The sequence below is a fragment of the Trichosurus vulpecula genome, chromosome 1 (genome assembly GCF_011100635.1).
Source record: "Trichosurus vulpecula isolate mTriVul1 chromosome 1, mTriVul1.pri, whole genome shotgun sequence".
In the NCBI taxonomy this organism is placed as follows: domain Eukaryota; kingdom Metazoa; phylum Chordata; class Mammalia; order Diprotodontia; family Phalangeridae; genus Trichosurus; species Trichosurus vulpecula.
Window position 1 is genome coordinate 158,104,049 of NC_050573.1, and position 19,355 is coordinate 158,123,403.

At 38.0% G+C, this 19,355-nt stretch overlaps 1 protein-coding gene across 1 annotated transcript in view; it reads right to left on the bottom strand.

Annotated features, from left to right (window-relative positions):
- NECAB1 (N-terminal EF-hand calcium binding protein 1) overlaps positions 1 to 19,355 on the bottom strand; it is a 288,957-nt gene that overhangs the window by 84,441 nt on the left and 185,161 nt on the right. The gene's annotated exons all lie outside the window — the stretch shown is intronic.

Below are 19,355 nucleotides of genomic sequence, written 5' to 3' on the forward strand. Positions count from 1 at the left end.
AAGGTAATCTTGCACTTTACAAAAGAATAGGAGTGCCCTCTTTATGAAGGTTGATTGTGGGTCCCAACCTGGATCTGACACCCATTATTATGATAGTTTTTGTTTCTGGCTATATTTAACAGGAATGGCTTTATTTTCTTTCTCTTTCTCCTCCCTACCCTCCATTTTTGTGCAATGCAACAAATGTCATGAGAATGCCTATCAAATAAACGCACTACTTGGTTCATCTTGAGGGTATGGCTGTCTTCTATCTCTAGGGCTCGTAGGCGCGTGACTGTGCTTTGCAAGATTTTAATAACTCCAGGCAGTCAGCACACTCATAGCTCTTTTGTGTTTCAGAGGTGGATGTAGGAGTCGATGTAAAACACAGCAGCAGCTGATGATGTGTTATGATAGTATCGATGAGGTGATGATTGACGAGGGGCTTTGTTTCTTTTCACTTGTTCCTATATATTTTTATGAATTAATTTTTGTTGGGGCTTTGAAAATTCCATTATTGACAAAGCTTTTTTTTTCATTTTTAAATTTTTCTTGTCTCTACTCAGTCATCTGTTGCCTTGCAGTTAATAAAAGCATGGCCAGGGTGCTCAAAGAAATGCCCAGCAGTGTTATTGTCTCCACACTGGGTATCAGCATGAACCAGACATGCTGTGGATCTGTTCTCAGGCACAGATTGATTTCCTAACGCTGCTTTCTAGTTTGTTTCTTCCACCTTTGATGTGATTTTCAAAGCTTGTCTGGGTCATGTAACTTTAAAAATAAGTGGAAAATTTCACAAAATGCTCATAATTTAAAATCTGTTTGTTTTTTTAAAAAATCCAGATGGATGGACTAATCTGATGACTTAGTCAAATTTTGTCCTGGAGGCTCTCAATCTGAGATTCACCTCCCAAGTCCCAGGCACTAACTGTAAGTGAATACTCTTTTTATCCTATTAAAACTATTTTCCGCCATTTGTTAGAGAACAGACAGTTAGAGAAACTGTCCATCATCATGTCTTTATAAAGAATGATAGGACCATATCTGTAGGAATTTATGTAATACTTCTTTTCTCTAGTGAAAAAATAAACCAAGTGCCTTGATCCTTTGATATTTGTTATAGGGATGCATATGCTGTAGGGCATGTTGTAAAATATTCATGTGTGAAAAATATTTCCATTAGTCTTTATTTTGTTTGTACTAAGCCTTCTGTCAATTTATTTATCTTACAGGATGAAGAAAGAACAATGCATAATATGCAGGTTTATCACCTGTATGCAAGGGGAACAGATCTCTGAGACTGGGAAAGGATTTCTAAAACACAGTTCCCCAAATGCTCCCTCTTGGTTGGATGCTTCTCCCCCACCCCATCCTGCCAGAGGTAACCCAGACACCAGTCTCCCCTTAACTCCTAGGACCACTACCGCACTCCCAGTGACCATTCATTGGCTGGAGGCATAGCTGCTCACACCACTTGGGTGAGCATAGTCACTAGCTACGATTCTTTTGGTAAGATGGAGGGCAACTGGATTTTACTGTCTGACCACTATGCCCTCTGGACCTCCAGGCATTGCTATATGATTTTCTTTTGTACTCTAAGAACTCCTGGCTCTGTCATTTGCCATGCTATTGGACCCGAAGGACCACCAGGCCTTCCCATCTAGCCTGCAGCTGCCCTCCTCCATGTGTTTTCTCCCCTAATTAGAATGTGAACTTCTTGCCTGAAACAACTATCTTGATTTTCTATTGGTATTCTCAGGGTGTAGCACAGTGCTTGGCACATAGTCAGTATTTATAAATACATTTCATTCCATCAAGCATAGTGTGTGCTTAATCAAATCTTGTTGAATGCATGAATGTACCGCTATATTATAGCTTCCAACTATTTGGAACTATTTTCCAACAATTTTCTTGTGTCATTTCTTTGCATATATCTTAGAGACATGGATAAGAATGCTGTGTATGGCTGGCAGCCTCTGTAGGCAGCTGGCTATAGAAGGCGCCCCTTGATTTTTATTATACTGACCTGGAGCCAAGCACAGACTCCATTTAAGTGTAGAATATGAGGTAAGACCCAAGAGGTTGTAGCTGACTTCTAGGAAAGTCTGTTCCTTGGGTGTATGGGGGAGGACTAAGCTCTATTTGTGTATTAGCATTATCACCAAACAGAATTGAATATTTTGCTGGGAGCTATTAAGAATGTATAACCAAGTAAGAGATAATATGGCTTAGTGGCCTCAGAATCAGGAAGACTTGAGTTCAAGTCCTTCTTCTCATACCTTTTAGCAAATCCAAATCCATGGCAAGTCACTTAAATTCTCAGCTCTGGGGACCTAGGTTGGAGACGTGAGAACAAGTCACCAACTCTATGTGCAAGCAAAAGGTAGGAGGTGCGGTGCGTTGTCTGTAGTGGCTTTAAAAGCCACAAATGTTGCCTTGTATGGGAAAGTTAATCTGGAGAACTCCAAGTTATTGATAATAATAATGGTAGCTAATATTTATATAGCACTTGCCAAATATGCCAGGTACTGTGCTAAACAGTTTACAATGATTATCTCATTTGATCCTCAAAACAACCCTAGGAGGTAGGTGCTATCATTATCCCCATTAATAGATGGGGAAACCAGAGATTGAGTGACTTGCCCAGGGCCATACAGCTACTAAGTGTGTGAGGTCACATTTGAACTCAGATCTTCCTGACTCCAGGCACAGAGCTCTGTGCACTGCACCCCCAGTTGCCAGTTGCTCTGACACACAGAACTCAGTTACACACCTATGTCTCAAGAGTAAGTTGGTAACCAATCATTCTTTGTATCTAAGTCTTCCTGACTCCAGGCCCAGCATTCTATCCACTGTGCCACCCAGCTATATAAATGCTGGTTATATATTATTGACTGATTGATAGAGTACTAGTCTACTGCGTTTAACATTTAGTCACCTTATTTCTATATTCCATAGAGCTCACTTGGGTGCAGTTCCTGTCTTTGGCCCCAGTGGTATTAGATATTTGTGGGTTTAAATAGTAGATTTGAAACAAACAATGCTAGCACAGTGATTGCAAAGAAAAGAGAATTGAGATCCTTTGATTCTGTCGTTCTGTGACCAATTGAAGGTTTTTCTTTGTGTTTCAAATTTAGAACTGTAAAACAGAAACTGCATAGCAAGGTGTAATATTTATATTTGGTAAGTATAAATTTTAGTTCCTATGTGAAATATTTTACTGAATTTGACTAACATCTTCAACACTGAAAATTCTTCTTTTTATATTGTTAATTGTTTTGAAACTAAAAACTGAACCAAGAAAATAAAAATGTTGTATCTGTGGCACAATTTTGTAGTTGCCTAAATTGTATCTTTTGTAGTCCTTTCAAGTTTCATTAAAATTTACTAGTGAAATGGAATTTTTGTGAGTCTTTAGCAAACTTATGGAGCAGCTAGGTGGCACAGTAGATAGCACATCAGGCCTGCAGTCAGGAAGACTCAGCTTCCTGAATTCAAATCTGGCCTCAGTCACTTACTAGCTGGGTGACTTTTGGCAAATCACTTGACCTTGTTTGCCTCAATTTCCTCATCTGTAAAATGAACTAGAGAAGTAAAATGGCAAGCTACTCCAGTATATTTACCAAGAAAACACCAAGTGGAGTCATGAAGAGTCGGACACGACTGAAAACAACTGAACAACAAATCAAACATGCTTATCTGTGGGAATTTTAAAAACCATCTGTACATTTGTTGTTTCATGCGAAAGGAACTCTTCTTCAAAACTAAAATTGAACAATGTTCCTTGATCAGCTATGATCAATTCCCACCTGATCGCCCTCCTTTATACTTTTTTTTTTATCATGTTCTAAGGAAACTTATCATCCTGGAAGATCACTTCAGCCTTGGTACTCACACCCCATCAGTGCCCTCTGCTTTGGGGACCCCTCTGAATGCAGGATGGATTGGAGGTTTCCTCCCCAAACCTCCATTTAAGAAGACAGCTCAGGCCAGCCAACTCTTCATTTCCCTCTGGGAGGAAAGAATGACTTTGGATGTCATCATGCCTCCAGGCTTGAGGACCTTCCCTTCTTCCCTCTCCCTTCAGTTTCCTTTTGTGTGTTTTCTTCCTTCATTATGTTGTAAACATCTTGAGGACAGAGACTTTCTTTTTACTTAGAACACTACCTGGAACATAGTTAATGCTTAATAAATGGGTTTTTTTTTGACCGACAATGAAGGAAGATAGGTTGACAGATTTGTCTATACCGTCCATTGAATATGAATATATAAGGATCATGGACAAATTAGAGAAGTTAAGGCTTGAAAACAAACTGTACTATTATGAGTTACTTGGACTGACCAATACATATATACAAATTTTGAGGCAACTGGGTAGCAAAGTGGATAGGGCACTGGACTTTGATTCGGGAAGACTTGGGTTTTCGAATCTAGCCTCCGACACTTACTAGTTGTGTGACCCTGTGCAAGTCACTTATGTGCTGTCTGCCTCTGCTTCTTCCTCTGTAAAATGGTAGGAATAATGATAGCACCTGCTTCACAGCGTTATTATGAGATCAAATGAGATAATATTTATAAAGCACTTTGCAAATCTTAAAGCGTCATACAAATGCTAGCTAACATAATAAAAAAACTATATCAATATAACTAAAAAGTATTAATCCATCATATTTTCCTTTTTTTACTATAATATTTATTTTATTTTTTATTGGCATTTCTGCATCAAATGTTCACGTGGACTATTTGTGCCAGATTCGTCGTGGGGCCTTTCAAGCTCGTATTGGTCTGATCAGCCACAGTCGGGCACACCTTACCTTGACTCCATCACAGTGATGTCATTTTGGTCAAAGGGCAACAAATTATAATAATCACAAAGTGAAATAACTAATAATAACAGGCACAAAAGAAGTGCAAAGACTGAGTATTTTCTTTTATTGAGTTTTGTGTCTATGTATATACAACCAACCATTAGAAGATTCCGAGGAGATGATACTTATAAAACACTTTGTAAACCTTTAAAGTTTACAGGGCTGTTCAAAACACGGGCTGTGAACCCCCCTGCGGCCTGCCTGTGTCCACCACAAGCACAGAAATGGACACAAATGCTTTAGTTAAAGCATTTGTGTCAATTTCCACGCCCGTAGTAAACACAGGCAGGACGCATAAAATCACAGCACGGGCCACATTTTGGACAGCCCTGGTTTATATGATGTTATGTGCTAAGCACTTCTCATTTGATCTTCATAACAACCCTAGGAGGTAAATACTATTATTATCTCCATTTTATCGATGAAGAAACTGACAAACAAGAGGTTTAAATGACTTGCCCAAGGTCACACCACTAGTAAGTGTCTGAGCCTGAATTTGTATCTAAGTCTTCCTGACTCCAGGTCCAGCACTCTATCCACTGTGCCAGTCAGTTATAAATGCTAGGTATATTATTATTGACTGATTGATAGAGTACCGGTCTACTGGGCTTTAACATTTAATCAATTTATTTCTGTATCTTCTTCTTTCCTCTTCATAAGACTAGCAGGGATAATTTGGCCCTGCTGTATTCCAGTCTATTACTCACCTGAGTCTATCATCATAATCTGTCACAGCACATGAATCCTTTGCTATAGCTATCAGCTTGTCCCAATAGAAGATAATGACTCAGGATGACAAATAAGCCTGACGTGCAGATGTCTTCTAGAAAAACAAGAATCCAATTTTTAAAGAAATGTCCTTTATAAAAAAGGACTAAAAGAAGAAGCAAAAAAATAGGGCTCTATATTATCTATGTATGTACATATGCACATATACATACACATACATATGTGTATGATATATGTATGGGTTTTATATAGATACATTTAAATGTCATCATCAAGATTTGTTTGTACATGGTGTTATCTGGTAAGTATAATGTTTAGTGACTTGATTTTAAAGCTGTGTCTGCCAGGCTTGTTTTGACAGCGCTAGTGTTTTCAAGGATTAGCTATACTGTGTCTACTAATCTTGTTTTGGCAGTAAAATATTTTTTTTTCTCCTCAAATCATTTCTTTCCATTTGATATGCTTAAAACTAAATGTTCAGGTAGAATATGCTCCATATATCTCCCATAATGCAGACACTAACCCTGAGCAGATGGATGCTGACCAGTTTCCCAAAATGTACTCCATTCAACAAAATGACACAACTTCCCATAGAGCAAAGCAGAATACTGATTGACTACTTGAACAGAGGGTGACAAACCAGATTTTTCAATGTTTCTCACCTACACAGTAGAAGCATTAGATAAATATTCCATCATCATTTACTTCACCTCTTGGCATCATGTGCCAAAAGTGCTTGGCATATGTCAACAGGGCTTTATCACATAAAAGAAACCTGTAACAGAGAACTTTTAAGACTTAATCATTGCATTCTATCTACTTATCTATCCATTCGTCTATCTCTCTATCATCTATCTACCTATCTATCCATTTATTTGTCTGTCCATTGTGTGACATGGGAGACACTGGAACAGGACCGCTCAGCATGGTGTGCCCATATCAGAGAAGGTGCTGTGCTCTATGAGCAAAGTAGAATTGAAACAGCTCAAAGGAAATGCAGGATGCACAAGTTTAAAGTATCCACCCCAAATGTTCACACGGACTGTTTGTGCCCAACCTGTGGCTTGTATTGGTCTGATCAGCCACAGTCCAACACACTGAAACTTGACTCTAGCACAATGATGTCATTTTGGTCCTCTTCGAGAATGAAGGACAACAGCAACAATATCTATCTATCTATCTGTCTGTCTGTCTGTCTGTCTGTTCATTTCTCTATCAATCCATCTATTTGTCACTCACTTTCTCTGTCTCCCTTCTTCCCTCCCCTTCCCCCTCTCTTCCCAGGACTGACCCATATGTATGTTGTTGTTTAGTTGTTTCAGTTGTGTCTGACTCTTTGTGACCCAATTTGGGGTTTTCTTGGCAAAGATACTGGAGTGCTTTGTCATTTCCTTCTCCAGCTCAGTTTACAGATAAAGAAACTCCAAGAAACAGGGTTAAGTGACTTGCTACACAGCCAGTAAATATCTGAGGCCAGATTTGAACTCGGGAAGATGAATCTTTCTGATTCCAGGCCTGGCACTTTATCTGTTGTACCACATGGCTGCTACTACCCACATGTATAGACACATATATTCATTCATTTGAAATTTAACTTCACTGGACACAGATATTGGACTAAAGACTATAAATATTTATTATTACTTAGCAACCACCCAAAACATTTGGGAGTTGTACGTTTTTCTAAAACATTTTCTAAGCAACTTGGAAAACTAGATGATGTATAGAATTATATGTTAAAATCAGAGATCATTGAAATGCTGAAGAAACACAGGAAAACAGGTACTTTTGAGAAATTTCACCTGAAAATGACACAGTCTTCAATTCTTACTGTTTCAAGGTTGAAAAGCAAAAGAAAAGAGAAAACAATTAAACTCCAACTTGGATGACAATAATTGCAACCTGTCAGCTCTTAGAGATATAACACACAGCAGTTTTTAATCTCTCCTTGTCCTCATCCTCTCCTCTCATTTTGGCAAAAACAATGAATCACATATTATCTGATTCTCGGGAGTGAGATAACAGTATAGTTTCATACATCCCCCACCAAATGCTCACCAGAATGGTCTCTTTTTCCCTGATCTAGCTTTTAACATCTTGAGATCTCTTCTGTACAAATGTTTAACTGAGGTACTAAGACATCTCTAGTGTATAGATAATATCCGTAGGCAAAATTAGCAATCTTCTTGTTTACCAAATACATGGACCTTATAGATATTTTACTCTCTCTGCTTTTATGTTTGATTATGGTATTATTAAAGAAAGAACAAGAGCATGAGCTGAATATTAGCTCTAAGTCCTAGCAAGAATAAACATGGGCAAGTCAGCTATTTCGGCAAAGGCAGATTAAATGTAAAAAAGAGAAGGTCAAGGAGAGTGTAGCAATTACCCATATATAGCCACATATCGAGCAAATTTTAAAGTACGTGTGAGGTGATAAAATAGCATTTTTTAGTGGATGCAGACATTCTCCTCCAGATTTTTCAAAGTGGTTTCTAAAGGGAAGAAAAAAAAGAGAAAGAGCAGAGGGAGAGGAAAAGAGGAAGAGAGAGAGGGAGGGAAAGAAGGGAAGAGGAAGAAAAAGAGAGGCAAGGAACATGCAAAAAACAAGACATCTGAGATTTGGAACTGACAATAAAATGAAATTCTTTTCTAAATAGGGACCTGTAATGTTCTATGGCAGTTAGTGACTTATCAAAGATGATCGAGAATAAACAATTGTAGTTCTCTATTAGAGTCAGGTTTAGTCCTAAAGCTGCTGCTTGGGGTCTTGGCACATGAATTCCCATATGCGCACCAACCGGTATTCCTTCCCCCTATACTGGTTTATCTCCACTATCTCAGTTTCTTCCTTTCTCTTATTACTTGATCCAGAAGATAGCAGAACATAATTAAACTTGGGAGCCAGTGGATGTACTGCTTGTCCTTCTACATAGATAACAAGGCCAAAGGTTAACTTAGAAAGAAGGCTAACCAGGAGGCAAGGGCCAAAGTTATAAACAAGCCTGTGTTATTTTGTAGGAGAAAGCAAATAGCCACTTAAGTTAATTTTGTTATAGGTTGACAAAGTATACCTTTGTACTCTTTTATCTAGTTCAGTGATAGCAGTGTAGAGAAATCCATGTGTGGAAACTCTCTTCATAGCTACAGATAAACGATGTAAAGGTCTTAGAGAACTGCCCGGGGCACTGAGAGGTGTACTGGTCACCCTGCTACTGTGGGGGAGAGGCAGGATTTGAACCCATATTTTTCTGCCTCAGAAGTATTAAGTAGTCCTCTCTCCACTGTATCATGCTGCCTCTCACCTGAGTTCGCCTTTCTACTTAGAATTTGTAAAACTTGCTTCAAATGACAATGGCTATTTATAAAAAGAAAATTTAATTTTTTTTGGTATCCTAAGTAGCCTATTTGTTTTTAAAACGTGTTGTAGAGTTGTATATGCCTCTTTACCCTCACCTCCCTATGACCAACAAGATGGCTCCTACAGTCACGTTGATTAGATGGCAGTGCAGAAAGATTATTGGATTTGGAGTCAGGGGATTTTTGCCTTGAATTCTAGCTCTGCTGCATATTGTGAGAAGCTGGGGAAATCACTGGTTCTGTTTCAGTATCTGTAACACAGTAGGGATGGAGCCAGAAAATCTCCAGAGGGAAGGGATCTTCCAGCTCTAAATCTGTGGCCATCCATATAACAAGGTATCACTGGTCTTCTGGTTGCTACTGCTAATAGTAAGTACAGATTACCTGAGTAGAACCAGACTTTCTTTATGTCTGGTGCTTACCTAGAGACCCAAAACTTTTAATTGTGGTACAAGTGTTGCATAATGAACATATGAGTGCATTGAGCCACATGCGACCGTGTACCATGTGATGTGTGAAGGAATCACTATAATTGTTACTTTATTACAATTTTTTTTTTCTGAAATCGAAAGACCACTGCCCACTGAATAACTCTCTGGAATGGCAAGCTCATTTTTTCAATATTATAATAGAGTCCAATGCCTTCCTCTACAGAGAAGAAGGATTACCTGTTGATTACAGAGCTTCCTCAGGTTTCCTGTTTTCATATGACGTTGTAATTGTACCAAATCTCAGCCTATAAAATGTCCTCAGTGAAATTTGTAGTGATTTAAAAAGGCATTTTAACCACCCACACTACAAAAACAAAGTGAAAAAGACATACTGCATAGAATCTGATATATAGCTAGTTGGACAGCCCATTGAAGTTGTTGACCAATAAATGTATCATAAATGACAGCTGCAGATGATCAATAAAGCAGCATAAAATTGAATGGGAGATCACTGGGTGGGATCACATTTGGCAAACCACACTGTGTTTTCAAAAATCCCAAGCTGTTCACTGCCTCAAAAGTCCATCTCTTTAAGACCACTAGTTCCCCAAGGATCTATCTGCCCACAGATATGCCACAATCTCAGAAGAATCAAAATGGCAGCTTACCCAAGGACAATGGAATGATACATGGTAGGTGTAAATGGGCTACAACATATTATTAATGATGTTAATAATTTGCCCCGAGACTGCATGTAAAAATATTATCAGGGACAAGTGAAAACAGAAGTGGGCATGCCTCAAGAACAAGAGATGGACAGGTTGAGTGTACTTTCTTACCATTGTGATAACAAATGAAAAAGAAGGCTTCCAATTTGGTTGATATTTTATGGAAGATTTGTTGAGAAGGAGGGACAAGAATCACACAGGATGAAAAGGCATGGAGAGGCTGTGATTTTTACTTAGTGCCCACTCTGATGAGAACATAGGTATAATTAAGAATTTGAGTAAATGAAGGGCCTATTTCTACATGTAAAAACAAAGGAAACTGCTTGATCTGGAAAGATTAAGAATGCTAGGGTCCCAAATAGATGGAAAGGATTCATTCTCTTCTCCATATCTTCCCATTTCATCAAAAATTCAACAAAAATAATGAGAAAAGTAATAATGAACAAAGAAGATAAGGCTGGATGAATAGTATTAGCTATGATACAATACCATTTATCACTGCTTGGGCTCTCTCTTGCTCTCCTAAGTGTGCTATAACTCTAAGAGGCATCTAATTACAGCTAGAGTCACATCTATTAAAAGTCTCCTGTTTCCCCACTTCCCAAATCCTGACTACATAATGCTGTTACTGTAACCTCTCTGTTGGTGGCCAGTTGTGACCTTTCCTCCTCCTCATCTGGGTCCTCCCCCTGAGAGTGATTGGGCTTCCTACTATGTGAGTTCTGTGAAGACCACATGCTGGAGACCACAGAACATCACTCCCTTGCTCATAGTAGACCCCTAATATTTTTAAATGAGGTAAATTTATGCTCTAAGGAATAAAAGCCTTCTGTAGATTTCTTCTACTCTCACCCTAACTGTTAAGTGTTAGATCTTATTTGGAAAGATCCTTGAATGAATGTCATGCTAATGTCACTATATAATGGGGCACCTTCAATATTCTTTTCAATTCAGTTAATAAAATATACTTCTAAAGTATATAGTCACCTTTTCTGAATAAAAAAAAGTTCTGTATCAGAATGTATATATAGAGAGAGTGTAGGCTAGACTAGGAGTTAGGAAATACTGGGTTCAAATTTTACCTTAGACCCTACGACCCTAGGAAAGTCTCCGGCCTCTCTTAGCCCAGAGTTTCTTCGTTTGTAAAATGAGAAAGCGAGTAACTGGCATTTCCCTCACAGGCTTGGTGTGGGGATCAGACAACGCAAAGCACTTTGCAAACTTTAAAACCTATGCAAATAGCAGTTTCTATCATTATTATTACTCAAGGGCTGCTAGGTGGCGTTGTAGTACACAGAGTACCCAGCCTGAAGTCAGGAAGACTATTCTTCCTGAGTTCAAATCTGACCTCAGACACCCTAGGCAAGTCACTTAACTCTGATTGTCTCAGTTTCCTCATCTGTAAAATGAGCTGGAAAAGGAAATGACAAAACACTCCAGTATCTTTGCCAAGGAGACCCCCAATGTTGTCATGAAGAGTGGGGCATGACTCAGAAACATTGTTTGTTATTAGTTAACTATTATCATGTGATTTTGCCTTTTAACTATAATTTTATATCTGGTTTCATTCTATAATCGATTGCTCTCACATAAAATTCTATTCTTTGAACAATACTGGGACCTCTGGTTACTTTTCTATATATTTGGGTGTATTCCTTGCCTTCTACAACAACAACAACAAAGATGAGAAATTGTCAATCTTAGCTCCCATTTGCATATTGCTGAACTGTGTAAGGTTCATTAGGTTGGTGGGCAGCTAGGTGGCGCAGTGGATAGAGATTACACTTACTAGCTGTGTGACCCTGGGCAAGTCACTAAACCCTGATTGCCTTCCACAAATTCACTTCTTAAAGAGGCTTATTCACTGAATGGGTATTACCTCACTCAAAGGGAGAACCTGAAAAGACCTTAGCCTGAAAGAGCCAGGGTCTCCTAATGCATCCTAGGCCATCTCCAGTCCTCCTGGTAAATAACAGGCCACTGGACCCAGATGGCTCTGGAGGAGAAAGTGAGGCTGGTGACCTTGCACAGCCCTCCCTCACTCAAATCAAAGTCAACTCCAAGTCACGTCATCATCTCCCTGATGTCATGGTCCTCTTCCAGAATGAAGGACAAACACACACACACACACACACACACACACACACACTCATTCATTTAGTTCAGTGGATCTTCCCCCAGAAGATTTTAGAAACCTGACAACTCATTCCTCATGACAAGATACAAAACTTCTTTCTCTGACCCTCATACCAATTCTCCAAGCAACTAAAATTACATATCCTGGTCTTTTCACCACAATAAACCCCAGTGAAGACAAAAGGGTAAAGGTTTTTAGTTTTATTTGATTTTCTCCTCTACTTCCTGGCTAAAGTAGTTTAGTGATAGCCATAATGGACGTCCAAAGACAGATTCTGTTCTGCTAACTGTAGTTTTTCCTTTAGCAATTTCTCATTGGTTTATAAATTTTTGAACTGATTGTTCTTTTTATTTTCTTTCCTTTTTCATTTTGATTTATTAAAACCATCATCTGTCCAGGAAATCTCACGTGCCCATCTGTCTGAACTAACCAGTCAGTAGCCCAGAAAAGTGTGATAACATCTGTGTCACCCTAAGCCCTTTCCTACCTTTCATTAGCTTTGCTCAGCTTGTGAAAGATTAGATACACTATAGTCTAGTTTTGACCTTGCCCAATTCTTCCACATTCCAAATTCCCAACCTTCTGCTATGTCTACATGTGAAAGCTCTACCCTGGTTCTCTTGCACAACTCTCCTTACCCTGACCCCCAAACATATAGATTGGCTTTCACTAAGTGGATGGTTGCAATAGTGGCAGGATGAAGAACAGGTATGGTGGTTTCGTTGTTGATTTTTTTTTGGTCAGGGGATAGTCTAGGTCTTACTTTAAAAGCAATATATATGTGTATATTATTTGTATATATGTATACTTACATATAAAGGTAATATACATATATTGTGAGTATATATAATATACATATATTTGTGTATATATATATCATATATGTATGTATACACATACACACTCACATACATATGTGTATATGTATTCTTTCTAATGAATGTTATGCAAGTCCCCAAAGATGACTGGTGTTTTTGGCTCTTTTTTTTTTTTTTACCGTGGAAATGATATCAAACTGTGAAGTGTGAACCATCTTTGTCTTTTACCCACATTGTCATTTGAATTTATATGCCTTGAGGGAAATTAGAGGGATTTTCAATGATACAATTCCTAGTATCATTCTGACTTTGATAGGACAGTGCTTAGCTAAGATTTTTTTATGTGATATTTTCCCCTGATGACAACTTTGCAGCCTCCAGTTTTACTATGGCAATTATGTTTCTCTGTTTTTGCTTCCTTATTTATATTAGTAAGGATATTTATAGATGAAGATAGCATTAACTTTTTTCCACCTTTCCAATCTTCTCATACTTTACTTCCTCTCCATGTGCTCTATGTTCCAGTGACTCTGGCTTCCTTGCTGCTCCTCCTACAACCAATCCATTTTCCAATTCCAGATATTTTCACTGGTTGTCCTCCCTTGCCTGGAATTCTCTCTCTCCTCATCTACACCAGCTCTGGAAGGTTAAATTATTTTCCCTGGGGGTACACAGTCAGTGTTTGTTAGAAGCAGGACTAAAGCCCAAGTTTTACTGAAGCCGAGGCTGGTTCTTTTTCACCACCACTTTTTATAAGGACAACAACAAGAAAAGGATCTTTTGGAAGTTTTCTCTGGGCAGGGCAATGGGTCTCAAATTCCACAATAAACTTTTTGCACATAGCCACCTAGAGATCTGGAAATTGCTACTGGTTTCATAGCACAGTTTAAAGATTTATATTAGAGGTGTATGTAACTAATTCTGAAAATCTGAGTAATTTTGGTTAACCTGAATGAATACAATGCCCTAAATAGGTCTTATTCAAAATGCTGTTGGTTTTGTCATCAGTTTTCTTTTACGAGTGAAACCCCAAAAGCAAAAAAAGAAATTGTGTTGTGATCAACCATTGTATTTATGTGACATATCAGATGTAATCAAACTTAGCCTTCATATTAGAATTTGCATATGCCAGGAGATTTCAAAGGACCGCTCATCCATTTGTGAGGCCCATGAGCATCCTTATCCTTATTGTGGAAACATGGAAACATAATTAATGTGCCTAATATCATATAACAGAGTGATTGGGTTGGGGTTACAATTCCCAGTCATCCACATCAGGTTCAGGCTGCTTTCAGAACTCCCAACTGTCCACGTTAAACTGGGTCTATGATAATTTCTTTTTCTTTTTTTTTCCTCCCCAGAAGCTAAGGATGAACAATCCATTTAGTTTTTGAAGATACGCCAAAAAGCCGGAACACAGGAGGAGGAAGAAGGAAAAGGACATGATTACAAGCGAATATGTCTGACTTTGGTGATCTTGTAGAGTTTAAGGCAAATAGATAAAACCCATTTTCACTTATTTCTGACAAAGTGAACAGGTGAACAACCATCTGAGGGAGAATATAGGTGGCTTTTCATTTCGTTTTTTCAAAGTACAAATACTCTCAGTTCTTCCTAATAAGAAAAGGTCTATCACAATTATACACACACACACACACACACATACATATATATGTACACACATATATGTCTGTATGTATATATAATATATATCTATATACACATATATAGATATATATGCATATATCTATATATATAGACATTCATATACTTACATGCACACACACACATATTCTAAAAAAGAAATATTTAATTCCTTTCTTAGAAAGGAGGCATTATTGTATCACCATGAAAAGGACAGCAAATCTATAGTTTTCTGAAAGATTTTTACAGTGTCCTTATTTTAGATGTAGCAAAATAGTGGTCATATTTGACTTTTGTCCTCTATTTGAGCAGGAGCATATCATTCAAAGTATTGTGGTACAGTAGGTAAATTGCAGGATTTGAGGTCAGAAGACCCAGGTTCAATGACTTTTCCTCCTACTTCATATTGGTGTGGCCTCAGATAAGTTGTTACTCCTCTCCCTTGCCTTCCCTTCCTTTCCTTTTCCTTCCTTTCCCTTCCTTTCCCATTTCCTCTTCTCTTCTCTCTTCCTGCTTTTTCTCCTTCCCCACCTCTGGCTTTCCTCCACCTCTTCCCCTCTCTGCATCTCTTCACCTTTTTTCTCCTCCCTTCTCTCAACCTCTTCTTCTTTTGCCTACCATAACATGAGTTTAACATATCCATTATTTATTGAATCAAGTTATATGATTCCTGTTACTAATTTTAGTTATGTTGAACATGTTACATTAAGTTTCCTTGCATTAATTTGTAGCCTATAACTGACTTCTTTGGTGGATGGGGTGGCTCTTGCTAAGAATAACCGACATTTTAAAAATGCATTGCACTCATCATATTTGAGTCTCGCAACAATGCTGTGAGGTAGGTAGCAGAATTACTTTTATCCCCACTTTAAAGATAAATACACTGAGGCTTTGCTAACTTAGATGACTTGCCCATGGTCACATGCTAGTAAATATCAGAAGCAGGATTCAAATCTACACCTTGCTAAATCCTAGTCTAGCTCTCTAGTTGCCTCTCACAGAAAAGGGATTTCCCATTCTTTTATTGATGCTGTGGTAGACTCCAAAAGACAATCCCTCTCCCTAAATTCATAGGTCCATGACAGAGGAATTTATCCCAGGGAAGAATTTTACAGTCTCAGTAAAATCTTGCAAATATTTTAAAACAAAAGCTGTTGTTATTCTCACTACCCCTATTGCTACCACCACCATCATCAAATAATAGATTTTGTATTGTCAAATGAGAAAATGCCATTTTCTTACAAACTTTCTATACAGAAGTATCTTAAATAAGACTAGACTAGATGGTGGAGGAAAGGTAACAATTGGAGAGGATTTTCACTATAAAATGCTGACTTAAATATGAAGGTATTGGGCTCACAATTTATGCAGATACTATTTGTTGTCTTTCCTTTTTCACAGACACCAGCATACTGTTTCTTCTGGAATTATTGAAATGAAGCAGGGATGGGGGCTGAGTAAAAATGCAATGAAATGTTTCAACCAACCCCCTACCACCACATGCTAGTCACCACCACCCACCACTCCCACATGCTACCCCACAGTGGGCTGAGAGGGTGAACTGAGATAAGAGAGAAATGAAAAGAGAGAAAGGGGACAAAATAAGGGGAGAAGCAAAATGGCGCCTCACAATGTTTGGAGACTACTAAAAATGGTGGCATAAGTTTAAGCCTAGATCTTTTTAAAAAATGGAAAGACAAAAAAAACATTTAAAAACCCCCCAAATGGCAAGGCAGCATTTAATTTCTGATTTTGTATTTCATGCCCTATTTAACAGCCACAATATTAGGACAAGATCAATTTTTATGTCAAATTAAATACTCATTAATATATACCCAATTGCACCATTTTCTTTCTTGGTTTTCCTCCAGGAGACAATGTTTATTCTATATTTGTAGGACTCTTCAGAAGCATGTATGGAATTAATTTGCAAGGTAGCTCTTAAATACATCATTCTATTCATCTTTAGTAGTTGCTAAATGACACCTTTTCCCACTGGTCCTATTCTGTACAGTTGACTGGTCAAACAATTCATTCTGAGACTATTTAACAAGAGTAAGCTCAGACAAGCTAATATTTTGCATTTTTTCAGCAGCTTCATTTAAATATCTTTTACATAGTTATCATTACTGAAATACCTATCTGCTTTGACTTGAGTGGCAATGTAACAAGAAATAATGGAAAAGCACTGAAGAGTGGATTATTTCCCTTTATTCTGAGTAGCGGATTACTTCAGGATCAAGTCTGTAGTGGGCTCTATGGCCTGCCAGCCCATGAACACTATTATGAATATATTGAAATATGTTACCAATATGGTACATTTAATGCTATTCAAGCTACATCAGTATGAAATGGGTTTTCTGTTTCTGTCAAAGCCTAAATATGACAGGCTTAAGATGGCAATGTTAGCTTGGAAAGAGCCCCCCAAAAGATTTTTGAGCACTAACTCAAAAGCTTTTAAGAAAGTCTCTTTTTTCTCCCATGTATTCAATGACTAAGATCAAATTCTGATATCTTGATAAAGAAGCAGTTGGCATTTTCCAAATGCTTCTGAATTTCTGATAGACCCAAGTTGTCTTTGAGAGTATTGAGAGCCATACAAGATATTAAACTGTACTATAGAGCAGCAGTCATCAAAACTACCTGGTACTGGCTAAGAAACAGAGTTGTGGATCAGTGGAATAGGATAGGAACACAAGATGGAGAAGTCAACAACTATAGCAATCTACTCTTTGATAAACCCAAAGAGGCCAGCTTCTGGGCTAATAATTCACTATTTCACAAAAACTGTTGGGAAAATTGAAAAATGGTAGGGCAGAAACTGGGCATAGACCAATATCTTACACCATATACCAAAATAAAGTCAAAATGGGTTCATTATTTAGGAGTAAAGGCTGATACTACAAGTAATTTGGGAGAGCAAGGAATAGTTTACTTATCGGATTTATGGAAAAGAAAAGAATTCATGAACCAACAAGAGATAGAGAACATTACAAAATGCAAAATGGATAATTTTGATTATATTAAATTGAAATGTTTTGTACAAAAAAAAGCCAATGCAACAAAAATTAGGAGGGAAGCAGAAAATTGGGAGAAAATCTTTACAACTAGTATCTCTGATAAAGGCCTCATCTCTAAAATATACAGGGAACTGAGCCAAATATATAGGAATACAAGTCATTCCCCAATTGAGAAATGGTCAAATATGGACAGGCAGTTTTCAGAGGAAGAAATTAAAGATATCTATAGGCATATGAAAAAATGCTCTAAATCACTACTGATTAGAAAAATGCAAATCAAAACAACTCTTAGATACCACATCTCTCCTGTCAGATTGGCTAAAATAACAAAACAGGAAAATGATAAATGCTGGAGAGGATGTGGGAAAATTGGAACATCGTTACATTGCTGGTGGAGTTGTGAGCTGATCCAGTCATTTTGAAGAGCAATTTGGAACTATGCCCAAAGGGCTATAAAAATGTTCATACCCTTTGACCCAGCAATAACACTTCTAGGGTTGTATCCCAAAGAAATCACACAAGCGGGAAAAGGACCCACATGTACAAAAATATTTATAGCGGCTCTTTTTGTGGTAGCTAAGAATTGGAAATCAAAGGGATGCCCATCAATTGGGGAATGGCTGAACAAGCTGTGGTATGTGAAGGTAATGGAATACTATTGTGCTATAAGAAATGGGGATGATACGGACTTCATAACAACCTGGAAAAACCTACACGACATAATGCTGAGTGAGTGGAGCAGAGCCAGGAGAACATTATACACAACCACAGATATATGGATTCTGTGAGGACCAACCCTGACAGACTTCGCTCTTCTTAGCAACACAAGGTACAAAGACAACTCCAAAGGACTCAGGATGGAGAATGCTATCTACATCCCGAGAAAGAACTATGAAGTATGAATGCAGATTGAGGCACACTTCATGCTAACCTTTCCCCCCCACCTGCTTTTTCTTTCTTTTTCTCTCTTTTGTTTTTGTTTTTGGGTTGTTTTTGTTTTTGGTCCTGTTTCTTCTTTTGCATGATTCATTTCATTGATCACAGTTCTTCTCCATAACTTGACTAGTGTGTAAATTAATTCAATGCAAAGTTATACGTGGAAGCTATATGGGATTCCATGCCGTCTTGGGGAGGGAGTTGGGGAGGGAGGGAAGAAAATCTGGAACTCAAAATTATGTAGAACCGAATGTGGCAAACTAAAAATAAAAAAAGAGAGTATTGAGAGCAACATTCAAAAAACTGAGGGATTCTCAGTAGAATGCTTTAGTAAAGTATGTTGACTAATAAGCAATCCTAGATTATTATGCATGTTCTAGCAATCACAGGGAAGTCTTTTTCTAAGGAAAAAGTTGAATCCTGAAACCAAAGGGTATGACAGAATAATAGTTAGACGTCCTATAAAGGGAATTCAGTATCACATCGAGCAAAAATATGGCAACCAAAAAAAAACGTCAAAAACTTGTATCCAACAGCAATAAAATCACCAATATGAATGTTTTGAGCTAGAAACCAAGTTGAAAATAAGGATAGGATTAATACAGGTGTTAATACAGTACATGGCTCTCCCGAAGGCACCAGTTTATTTTTCAACAAATGTGTTTGTCATGCTGAAGACCAGGGGTTCTTAATCTTGGTCAGTGA